The 12,617-nt window shown below is 39.8% G+C and overlaps 1 long non-coding RNA gene across 1 annotated transcript; it reads right to left on the reverse strand.

Annotated features, from left to right (window-relative positions):
* Positions 1 to 445: 445 nt before the first annotated feature.
* LOC148364572 (uncharacterized) lies at positions 446 to 7,008 on the reverse strand. Its single transcript, XR_015850768.1, has 2 exons — positions 6,856 to 7,008; positions 446 to 677 (listed from the first exon to the last, which is right to left on the reverse strand). It is a non-coding gene; the product is annotated as an uncharacterized LOC148364572 (long non-coding RNA).
* Between the last annotated feature and the right edge of the window lie 5,609 nt (positions 7,009 to 12,617).

The following is a 12,617-nucleotide window of genomic DNA, read 5'->3' on the forward strand; positions in this document are numbered from 1 at the left end:
GTCCAGAGTTGCATCCTCATTGGTGCTCCGATGACCCATGCGACTAAGGGAACCATGTACCGTGAATGTACTCTTAAAACACTGGAGTGTGGGTTGCGGAAAATGGTTCTCTGTACACCTGCCTATATAGCAGCATTGCATTAAAAAATAGAAATTTGCAGCTAAAATACCTGAACAATGCATGGAGTGTATTTCTGATAAGTTTCATCTTAGATTTATTTAAAAACAGTGCTTTTCCTTCAAAAATAGAGAAATTTCTTTGAAAGGTGGTGTATACTCCCTGTATAATTGGTGTCCTACAATCACAGCCAAGAGAAAAGTCTGTTTCTTGTTTTTTTCGTGGGGCGACACGTTAATTTAAGCTTGTTATCAATCACAACATACACATTTTTGTTGCCTTGGATGCTCTCACCATCAATATTTCTTAGAAAGGAGACAGTGGACATAAATGAGTACCTTGATTTATTCAAGGGGGTTCTTTTGTCGTGATACATAGACGTTAAACTTATAGAAATATGATTGTCTTGAAAAGAAGCCACGAAGGTGACGAAACTTGGACGGTGATCCCAGACTCATAACTCGACCTCGTTCCTTTCAGCATCCAAACGTCGCCGCCGCCCTTTTTAGTCTGGCGGTCGTCCAGACGCTGCAACTCGAGACCGAGTCGGGTTTACCGGCTACAAAATTTAGGAAGCCATTAGCGACATCAAATCATTACTTTGGGAGAAGGAAGAAAAAAAGGTGCACGGGTGGTTGAACACAATACGAAGGGAAAAAGGAAAAAAAACATGCAGGATTCGATTTCTCCCCACTTTCAAAATGAATACAATCTCCTCTTTCGTTTATGCATCTTTATCCAAAGACAATTTTTCTAATGGTAGGTCTAGGAGTTTCCAAAAGCGGCCATTTGGAGACGACTAGATTACACCCCTAAAAATTTTGCAACAGTTTACTTTACTATGGCCATTTTTTAGGCATCGTTAAAGAGTTGTCAATGATTTACTTCTCTTTCCAGAAGTCAATCCGAGATTGTGCACATTTGCGCAAGATATTCGTGCGTAAAAATGGATCCCCGGTTAACATTTACGCATGTTTATTTTTAGCTTGGATTTAAATACACATTGTAAAATTGCATAAAATTACTTTGGGAATTTCATTGGGTAACCAATGTGTCAATACACACTTGAATCGGTCACAAATTGGCTAAATATTTTTTAAGCTGAAAAAATTCATGGCATATTTATTTTATTTTTATTTATTTTATTATATATATATATATATATATATATATATATATATATATATATATATATATATATATACATATATATATATATATATATATATATATATATATATATATATATATATATATATATATATATATATATATATATATATAAGTGTATATATATATATATATATATATAAGTGTATATATACAAAACTCAATTCCAATGAAGTTGGGAAAGTGTGTTAATTGCAAATAAAAATTGATCCAAGTAAATTGCAAATTCTTTTCAACCCATATTTAAATGAATGCACAGCAAAGACAACATATTTATTGTCTTCACTCATAAACTTTATTGTTTTGGGAGAAAATCATCAACTCTGTAATTTGATGACAGCAACACGTGCCAAAATAGTTGGGACAGGTGTCAATAACTACTCAGAAAGTGGATGAATGGAAATCAACCAACTATTTGCAGGTGAACAGATGAATTAGCAACAGGTGAGAGTTGTTACTGGGTATAAAAAAGGGAGACCCGAACAAGCTAAGTCATTCACATGCAAGGATGGGGCGAGGTTCACCTCTTTGTGAACAACTGCGTGAGCAAATTGTTGAACAGTTTAAAAACAACATTCCTCAAAGTACAATTGCAAGGAATTTAGGGATATCATCATCTACAGTCCATAATATTGTGAAAAGGTTCAGGGAATCTGGAGAAATCACTGTGCGTAAACGGCATGGCCGTAAACCATTATTGAATGCCCGTGACCTCCGAGCCCTCAAGCGGTACTGCATTAAGAACCGACATCAATGTGTAAAGGACATCACCACATGGGCTCAGGAACACTTTGGAAAACCACTGTCAGTCAATACAGTTCGACGCTATATCCGTAAGTGTGGGTTAAAACTTTATGTTGCAAAGCGTAAGCCATTCATCAACAACATCCAGAAACGCCGCAGGGTTCTCTGGGCCCGAGCCCATCTAAAATGGACTGATACAAAGTGGAAAAGTGTTCTGTGGTCTGATGAGTCAGTTTTCCAAATTGTGTTTGGAAATTGTGGACGTCGTGTCCTCCGGTCCAAAGAAGAACAGAACCACCCAGACTGTTATGCACGCAAAGTGCAAAAGCCAGCATCTGTGATGGTATGGGGGTGCATGAGTGGCCAAGGAATGGGTAACCTGCACATCTGTGAAGGCACCATTAATGCAGAAAAGTACATTCAGGTTTTGGAACAAAGTATGTTGCCATCCAAACAGAATCTTTACCATGGGCGCCCTTGCTTCTTCCAGCAGGATAATGCCAAGCCACACACTGCACGTCTCACGACAGCGTGGCTTCGTAGTAAGAGGGTGCGGGTGCTTGACTGGCCTGCCTGCAGTCCTGACCTGTCTCCCATTGAAAATGTGTGGCGCATTATAAAGCGCAGAATAAGACAAAGGAGACCCCGGACTGTTGAACAGCTGAAGCTGTACATAAAGCAAGAATGGGAAAGGATTCCACTATCAACGATTCAACAACTAGTCTCCTCACTTCCTAAACGTTTATTGAGTGTTATTAAAAGGAAAGGTGATGTAACACAATGGTGAAGAAGCCCCTTTCCCAACTACTTTGGCACTTGTTGCAATTATAAAATTCTAAGTTTATCATTATTTGCTTATGGAAATAAAGTTTATGAGTTTGAACATGGATAATCTTGTCTTTGTGGTGTATTCATTTAAATATGGGTTAGAAAAGGTTTGCAAGTCATTCTATTCTAATTTTACTGACATTTTAAACTTTTTCCCAACTTCAATGGAATTGACTTTTGTATATATATATATAAGGAGAGTTATGGAGCAAAACAGATGGATCACAATATAGTTCGTCAAACAATGCAGGAATGCTTTTAGGCTGATATTTTTTTTAATCTGTTGGCATTATTGTGTGTTTTGGAGTAAATATATTACACGGTTGGATTCACTGGACTCTCATGAATGTAACCACACCATATTTGCTGGGAATCATGTCATTTGTAGAATTTCACAGCCCTTGTATATGAATTATACTGGCTTTATAGTTTTCAAGTATATTGTTTTAGACTGATGTTGATGTGATGAGTCTATTACAGGTCTTGCGGGATGAATAAACTATCTATCTATCTATCTATCTATCTATCTATCTATCTATCTATCTATCTATCTATCTATCTATCTATCTATCTATCTATCTATCTATCTATCTATCTATCTATCTATCTATCTATCTATCTATCTATCTATCTATCTATCTATCTATCTATCTATCTATCTATCTATCTATCTATCTATCTATCCACGGGCAGCTTGGTTAGATGGTACGTGCAAAAGACCAGTGTCAACGTCCACAGATAAGAGGCTGGTCTCAAAAATAACATCTTAGAGTGGCCAACAAAATGAAGAGATTCATATGGGCAAAACAACACAGATATTGGAATACTCATTTGAGAAAAAAATAGTGTGATTTTGTTTTCACGGGAAACAGTAAAGGCTCTGGGTGACCCCAAGTTTTTGAATTGTAGTGTTTATGTTAAAAACACAGTGGAACCTGGAATACAACATTCATCTGTTCAAACCTGCAAAATGATAGTTTGGGTCCCCATCAAAAATATTAAAGCCTAATGTTAGTGTGTCTGTGAGTTTCATATGGATGCTATATCCATGATACTGGTGAGGTAGGGGCTCAATGTGTGTCTGCTAATGTTTGTGATTGCTGTACGTCTGCTTTGCAACAGAATTCGCTAGCTACTTCCTGATTTGACCCATAGCAGTGCGTACACATCACAGAGTTTAAGTGTCAACAAATTAGCTGATTCGATTAATCATATTCTTGTACTGTAATTGTGAAATATTTTCTTCAAGTTGAAACTGGGCACTAGGTGCCGCTAGGGTGTTAAAAAAGATTGTTTCCGTTGTTGAACCAAAGCTTAAACAAAAGACAGTGGAAGAACCTCGCACGTAACCATTGTTAAAAAGAAAACTGATTTATTTTTCCTCATATTTGTTTTGATTGTAAGACGGTTGGCTGGTCACAATAGAGGCTGAAGAGATGAGAAGTTTTTTTTTTAAAATATATTACAGAATATTCTGGACACAAATGAGCAACAGACCAATGGCTGTCAAGACTTGCTAAAGGTTGAAGCAAAAAAAACTCAACCATGGAAATAAAATACAATGAAATGAATTTTCATTGAAACATGTCAAATGCACAAACATAAATTTCCTAATGACCATAGGTTTCTACCCCCCATCGTACGATGATTTGACTTTCCGATCTCCGTCTCAGAAAGGATTCATGTCATATCCCTAGGGTCTACTTTATTATCCTCTAATTATTATAGTATGTCATGTGAACGGTCATCCAACATCATCCAACACGACAAATGACATACATTCTGATTCATGAAAACTCGAAATTAACATGCGGCCCCGGAAAGGAATAGAGAAAAAGCATTTACTCCGCAATCTAGTGGGCCAACCATACCATTTGGCCTCAAGATAAATCAACTCTTCTCTTAATTTGTATTTTTCTGGACTATAAGGCACACCCACAAACCCCAAATGGTCCATAAATGTGAAAAAAGGGGCCTTATAGTTCGGTGCGCCTTATAGTGCGGAAAATATGTCGCTTACAATTGACTATTTTGTTATTTTCATTGATTTGAATAGAATCGAATAGAATTAATTGTCATTGAAACATGTCAAATTCACAAGGAGGAGTTTTTTTTAGATAAAATCATTCGTTTTCCCTGGGATCCTGGTTGTCCGGGAGGCATTAGCTAATTACCATAGGTTTCTATCTTCCGCCATCACGGCGATTTCACTTACAATTCCCACCTCAGAACAGGTTAATGTCGTATCCCTGGGGTGTACTGTATTATTTTCCCATTACTATGGTATGTCATATCCATAGGAAATATGAATGAGAACATCATCCAACCTGAAAAATCACATACATGTTATATTAACTACAACTTTAGATTAACCCGTGACACTAGAGAAGAACGGACAAACAGCATTTAGCGGACCAATCGTAATATTTCAATCGTATATTCAATTTATTTCTACAATAAGTTTCTATTCCCCCCATACAACAATTTAACTTTAGGATTTCCACCTTAGCACGGATTCATTTTGTATCCCTGTGATCTACTGTATTATTTTCCTATTATTATTATAATTATGGTATGTCTTCTCCTGTGTGGGTTCAAATCCAGCTAACGGACTTCCTGTGCGGAGTTTGTATGTTCTCCCCGTGCTTGCGTGGGTTTCCTCCGGGCACTCCGGTTTCCTCCCACATTCCAAAGACATGCATTTCAGGTGAATTGGCCGGTCCAAATTGTCCCTAGGTGTGAATGAGCGAGCGAGTTGTCTGTCCCTGTATGCCCTGCGATTGGCTGGCAACCAGTTCAGGGTGTCTCCTGCCCACTGCCCGATGTTTGCTGGGATGGGCTCCAGCACCTCGGCGACCCTACTGAGGATAAGCGGTGCAGCTAATGAGATGAGATGAGATCTCGTCAGGAAATATAAATGGTAACCTCCGGCAACACACCAAGTCACATGTATTGAAACCGCTCAACTGACGACGCCATTAAAACAGCACTTCACACCGCGCTGAGACACCTGGACCACCGGGGGAGCTACGTCAGAATGCTCTTTCTGGACTTCAGCTCAGCCTTCAATACCATTATCCCGGAGATCCTGATGGAGAAACTCTCTCACCTAGGACTCTCTTCCTCCATCTGCCACTGGATAATGGACTTCCTTTCAAACCGCCCACAGTCCGCGAAACCACGTCTCTCCCACCCTAACACTGAGCACTGGCTCCCCCCACGGATGTGTACTGTTCCTTTATCTTATTTGTTTTCTTTTACCCTCACTGTTAAATGTGAGACTGGAGTGCCACGTCCGATTTCGTTGTCACAATATGTTCAACCCATTTTGTAACGATGACAAATAGTTTTCTATTCTATTCTATTCTATTCTATTATGATTTACGACAACCTTAAATTAACCCGTGGGCCTAGACGAGAACCGGAAACAGCATTTACTCTGCGATCTAGTGGGCCAACCATAACATTTGACCTCTTAAATTGTCTCGTACCACAAGAACTTTAGGGCACACACTGAAACTACAAATTGGCCAGAAATGTGAACGTGTGCCTGAAAATCCGGTGCGCCTTATTGTGCGAAAAATGCGGCACTGTACTGACGATTTACCATTTTGTTATTTTAATTGAATCGAATATAATACAATATAAATCATTTTTATTGAAACAAATGCACTATATTAATAGTCTTACCAGGGATCCCGGGTGTTCAGACGGCATTAGCTAATTGCCACAGGTTCTATCATCCGCCATACAGCAATTTCACTTTACGATCTACCCCTCAGAACAGATTCATGTTGCATCCCTGGGGTCTTCTGCATTATTATTCTAATATTACAGTTCGTCATATCCCCAGGAAATATGAAAGATAACATCCTCCAACACGACAAATCACATACATTCTGATTTACGACAACCTTAAGTTAACCCCTGGCCCCAGAAGAGAACGGAGAAAAAGCATTTACTCGGCGATCTAGCGGGCCAACCATGACATTTACCCTCGAGGTGCGTCCGCTCGTCTCTTAAAGTCGCAAGGACCATCGGGTACGACGCCGCCTGGTAGAAAGGACCCCATTGTGGTAGAGCCGGCGTCGCTCCTTCGAATCAGCCACATGAAAGAAGTCAATGGGAGGCGGAGTAACGAATGAATGTGTTTGGAGTTTACGAGTGTGTGCTTGTATGCAGGCCAGTGTGTGTTTGCTTGTTTGTCACATGATGCCTGGCGGCCGTCTCTAACTAACCGTTCAGGCGCCAGCGAAGAAGAGTCGGCGGGGCGAGAGACGGGCATGAGAAGAAGCCGAATTGTGGAAGTAGGGTTAGGTGGGGGGAATGGGTGAGCTTTGACTCTGACTGCCGTCACATGACGGGCATATAATAAAGACACGTCCAAATTCTTTAACCACTCAGCCGTTTACTCGTGATGGGCTGCTCGCTTTTGTGTAAATATTTTTTTGGGACTACCAAGAAAGTTCCCGTGCCAGAGCGTTTACTTGGAAGATTTTAAAGGACACATTATCACCATTAATGGTTTTTAGGTAGTAGTTTGCTGGGGCAAGCTAGTGTGCCATGAGACATTATCTACACTCAATCCCATACTATAAACAGCCAATTTTCTCTTTATTTTAACTCTGCGGCTTCAGAAACAGAGCACCTTTTTTTCCAAAAGGTGGATGGCAGCACGGGTGTCAGCAGCAACTTCAGACACGCGTCTGGCCTTTGCTGCAGATCTCCCCAGGTGCAGTGGAAGTGAAGGCCCCACATCACTGAAGCGGCTGCTTTGAAATAGCCACATAGTCCAATACATTCAAAATATTAATAAAGCATGTAACTAAACATTGATAATTATTTAAGTATGTTTTTATAAATATTAATACACTAGCAAAAAGTTTAAAATATAACATGTTTTAACTGTTGACTGTACCGTCCAGAAGCACTTCAATGGCAGACACTTGTTCGCAATCAGTTCCTTCTCCGACTCAATCGTTGTTGTCACTCTTTTCCACTCTTCTTTCCTCTTTTGACTATCTTTATTTGGACTCATTATAGGCACAAAAAGTAAATAAAACGGACAAAATTGCAATAAAATGAGACGTGGCCCCTCCCAAACGCGCAGATTGGGTGAAAAGGTAGAAGACATTGAGAATGGCATTATCACTATCTACTGTTGAGGAATATTAATGAACCTCGTTTTTTTTTCTTCTTTTGTGTTATTGCCAAGGCAAAGGCCTACGACCCACTGAAAACAGGTCTGCTGTCCACGCTTATGTCCCAACCCACAAGTTAAGAAACTTGTTTAATAAAAACAAAGCATTGTGATTTTAAGTGCTGAGTGTCCAAATGAAGAGATTTAATAAAGCAACGGAAAACGGTACGAGTAACGATTACTCACTTTATAGTCAGTGATAACAACATAGTAAACATTGTATGCAACAATATTAGACATGGCACTCCACGGTAGACAAAAACTGAAAGAGAAAAAAGGATAAAGTGGCAAGTATATAATGCCCCTGATAATTATGTAGGTGCCTTGCAGGGCTGACTCCGCTATCGGTGTGTGTGTGTGTGTATGTGAATGGGTAAGTCTGGGAGGTCTTCAGTCACTGGTTAAAGCACTATAGAAATGCAGTCCATTTATCATTTACTACATTTACAACATAGAGCTTAGAAACTAGCCGAAGTTATCATAGTAAATTCATTAATAGTATAATGATTGTGAATGAAAAAGAATAGTGCATCGTCAAAAATACTGCCATTAAAACAAGTGCAATAACATTTAGCAGCAACAAAATCCCCAAAATAAGTCACAAGCAATGTTCCCTCTAATTTTCCACAGGTCTGAGCGTTCACACTAAGTTGGTGAGCAACGCTTGAAACAACAGTGAGCAACAGCAACCCCAAATGTGGCAACGAAATCCTCATCAAACATGTCCAAAACTAGACATCACGTTACATTTTGCTGAGTTTCCGGCAATGCAAAATGATTTTTCTCTTTTGAATGAATTGACTCATGTACTTTTGCAAAGGTTGAACGGCCTACAAACGTTTCTTCTTACAATTCTTTCACAAGATGTCAAGTCAAGTCAAGTCAAGTCATTTTTATTTGTATAGCCCTAAATCACGAAGAGTCTCAAAGGGCTTCACAGATTGTTACACTATATTACACAAACTATTTTCAACCGACAAGAGGAGTAGGTTATTCGTATGCAATGGAGTAGAAGTGAGTTTTAAGTTTAGATTTAAACATTTCCACTGAGGTTGCAGATCGAATCTCAGGGGGAAGAGCATTCCACAGCAACGGTGCCCGGATGGAGAACGCTCTCGAACCAGCCGAAGACTTCTTTGCTCTCGGGATCATCAGAAGACCAGCACTCTCAGATCGTAGGCTTCGGACCGGGACATAGTGGCAGATCAGATCTGAAAGATAAGAGGGAGCAAGTCCATGTATGATTTTGTACAATACTAAGAGAACTTTGAAGTCACATCTTTGGCTAACTGGGAGCCAATGCAGGTTAGCCAAAATCGGTGTTATGTGATCGTACTTTTTTGTCCTGGTTAAGAGCCTCGCTGCGGCATTTTGTACTAGCTGAAGAGACTTGATTCTGGACTTCGGGAGACCGGAGAGTAGTGCATTGCAGTAATCGAGACGGGAGGTAACAAATGCATGAATTATTGTTTCCGCATCAGACTGAGACAGTATTGAACGGATTTTAGCAATGTTGCGAAGATGGAAGAAGGCAGTTCTAGTAATTTGCTTTACATGCATCTCAAAGGATAGATCAGGGTCAAATATGACACCTAAATTTTTAACTGAGTCACTCTGTGTGATGTGACATTTGTCAATGTTCACAGCAGTTTTTGAGAATAAGTCCCGGCATTTAGAAGGACCAATGACTAACATTTCAGTCTTTTCAGAGTTAAGACGCAAGAAATTGAGTGACATCCACTCTTTTATCTCAGTGAGACAGGCCTCCAAATTTCCACAGTTTAGTGTGGAAGATTCCTCCAACGGAAGATATAGTTGAGTGTCGTCTGCATAGCAATGGAAGCTGATATTGTACTTGCGAATAATATCACCTAATGGAAGCATGTAAATGTTGAAAAGTAGGGGGCCGAGCACTGAACCCTGCGGAACACCGCAGGTAACATTAAAGGGCTCAGATGTCGTTTCACCATATTTAACACAGTGTGTCCTATCTGAGAGGTAGGATTTGAACCACGAGAGGACAGCTCCTGAGAGACCAATCCATTTTTCCAACCGTTCTAGTAGGATATTGTGGCGCACTGTGTCAAAAGCAGCACTAAGATCCAGCAGCAGCAAAAGTGATGAAGCGCCAGAATCCATTGACATTAGGAGATCATTTGTTACCTTGATCAGAGCTGTCTCAGTAGAGTGGTTAGCCCTGAATCCTGATTGCATGGATTCAAAAAGGTTATTCTCCGATATGAAAGCATTCAGCTGCTGTGCCACTACTCTTTCGAGTACTTTAGAGAGGAAAGGTAGGTTTGACACAGGTCTGCAATTACTTAATATTTCTGGATCAAGGTTGGGTCGTTTCAGTGTGGGTTTAATAACGGCGGACTTAAAAGCTGCCAAAAGATGTCCATTTCTTTTTATTTCCTGACATATTTTGTCGCATAATATTAACATTTTTGGGGGCTTATGTAGTCGGTTGTAAGATACAGAACTGTACTTAATCACATTTTTTAGTGGAAGTACAATGTTGGCAACAAGAGTCACTTGATATAATTGGAAATTATTTGAATGCAACACAAACTTTTTCTTCTTTTTTCCGTGTTTTTTTAACCTTTTTTTTAATTCCTTTAAAAAAAATCTCATTGTGTTTATTTTTTCCGAGCTGTTACTTTTTTCTTTTTGTTCTCCATTTCCTTTTTTTCCTACATTTCTTTCTTTTCTTTTTTTCTTACTTTTTTCTAAAAGTTTCCTTCTTTTTTTCTCTTCCTTTTGTTTCTTTTTTCTCAGCTTTTCACTACTTTTTCATTTTGGTATTTGTTTACTTTTTTGTTCTATTCCCCCATTCCTTTAAGTCATTTTGTGCATAATTTTACATAATATTTGGTCATGTTGGGATTAAAGAAGCAAAAACAACCTGAAGAGCCGTTTGGGACCCGAAAGAGCCGGTTCCTTTTAGTGAGCCGAGCCGAAGAAGCCGGTTATCGACGAACTCTACTGACTGTACTTTTCAACTTCGTTCGACATTGACTTCAAAATACCGCATTTAGGACACAACGTCAGGGGAACCCGTGTATTTTTACCTTCATGCACTGTAAGTCGCTTCTTAATTAGTAATTTTGAGCCCTCATTTTTGTGCGCTGGCTAGATTTTCTTGTGCGCTGAGAATGTGCGAGCAGTGCGCAATTGCGCACGCGCGCAGCTTAGAGGGAACACTGGTCACAAGGTATATATTTTCACAGTTTCGTGTCATAACATTTAGCAGCAACAGAATAAAAATGAAAAAAAGGGAAAAAAATATGGATGAACGAGATTCACACTGTCCCTATGCAGTGAGATCATGGTCTTGGCAGAATCAGTGGGGAAATGTCTACAAAAAATAAACTCATTGTACATGCACATTCAGTAATTAACCAATTACAGTCGGTTTCAAAAAAAGACCAAAGCTCAATTCCATCTTCTCCTTTTTTCAATTTACGAATGACCTTAAAAGCAGAGCAAGGTTCGGGTGGGTGTTTCTTCACCGCTGTCGGAATCCATCACACTCCCTGGGAGTCGCGTTAGCCGAGTTTGCGTGTTTATATGAGACGTTTGCGCTCTTCGCTAGCTGTTCTTGCTTGTGATCGACCACTGTGAAATGCAGCTGACGGCGGAAGCCTGTTGCGCTCGTGACTGCTTTCTCTTTTTTTATTCTTTTAATCTCCCGTGGCTAAGTGTATGTGTGTGATTCTGCGACGAATTACAGTTCCTGGTCGTGTATAAGTGACTGCAGAAAAGAGTGTAGCCGATGCTAGCGCGAGGAAGGACAAAGAAAGAATGTTAATGGAGAAGGAGAAGAGGAAATGGATGGAAGGCAATTCCAGTCTGGCTTATCCCGACGGCTTCTGGCCGCCATGTCTGTCATCTATTTCCCCCCCTTGATCACTTCTCTTTTCTTTCTCTGAAACATTCCGGGCAGTTTTGTCACACTGCCAGGAAAACAATCACGGAAATTGTGTTAAATGTTGGGATTGTGTTTGCGGTTTTAATAAGTAAGGCCTGTTGTAAAAAAAAATGATCTTGTAAGTAGAGAATGAAAGCATATATTGTCAGTGTCATCTAAAAAGGCATACAGACGCTCCCCTACTTACGAACATTCGAGTTAAGACAAAGGGTTGATACGAACATTTTTTTCAGGATGTCGAAAGTTATCCAGATATTGCTGTAAGTTAGATTTTGTATTGTGTGCACCTTTTTGTGAGTACTGGACAGTACTGTAGTTCTTTTTCAGCCGCGACCGGCATGTGGTGGCGCTCTGAGAGGTCAGCCAGCACCCAAACCGAAGAAGAAACCCGTCTTCTACTTCGTGGTTAGTGTGTAAACATTCTATACTGTATACCCGGCGCGCTAAGAACTTTGACATTTTTATTGTTTAATATCTCGAGCATCCATTCGATATGGTTGGTGTAAAGTGTAAAGAAGAAGCGAGCCGTTTCTTTTGAAACGAAAGTGGAGTAAGAAAGCTTGATGCGGTGGAGAAAATGGTCGGAACGCTTTTTACCACGGAGGAGGGAGTCGCCTAACTGTTGA

This window comes from Urocampus carinirostris, chromosome 6 (genome assembly GCF_059441175.1).
Source record: "Urocampus carinirostris isolate Australia breed hairy pipefish chromosome 6, RoL_Ucar_1.0, whole genome shotgun sequence".
Lineage (NCBI taxonomy): Eukaryota > Metazoa > Chordata > Actinopteri > Syngnathiformes > Syngnathidae > Urocampus > Urocampus carinirostris.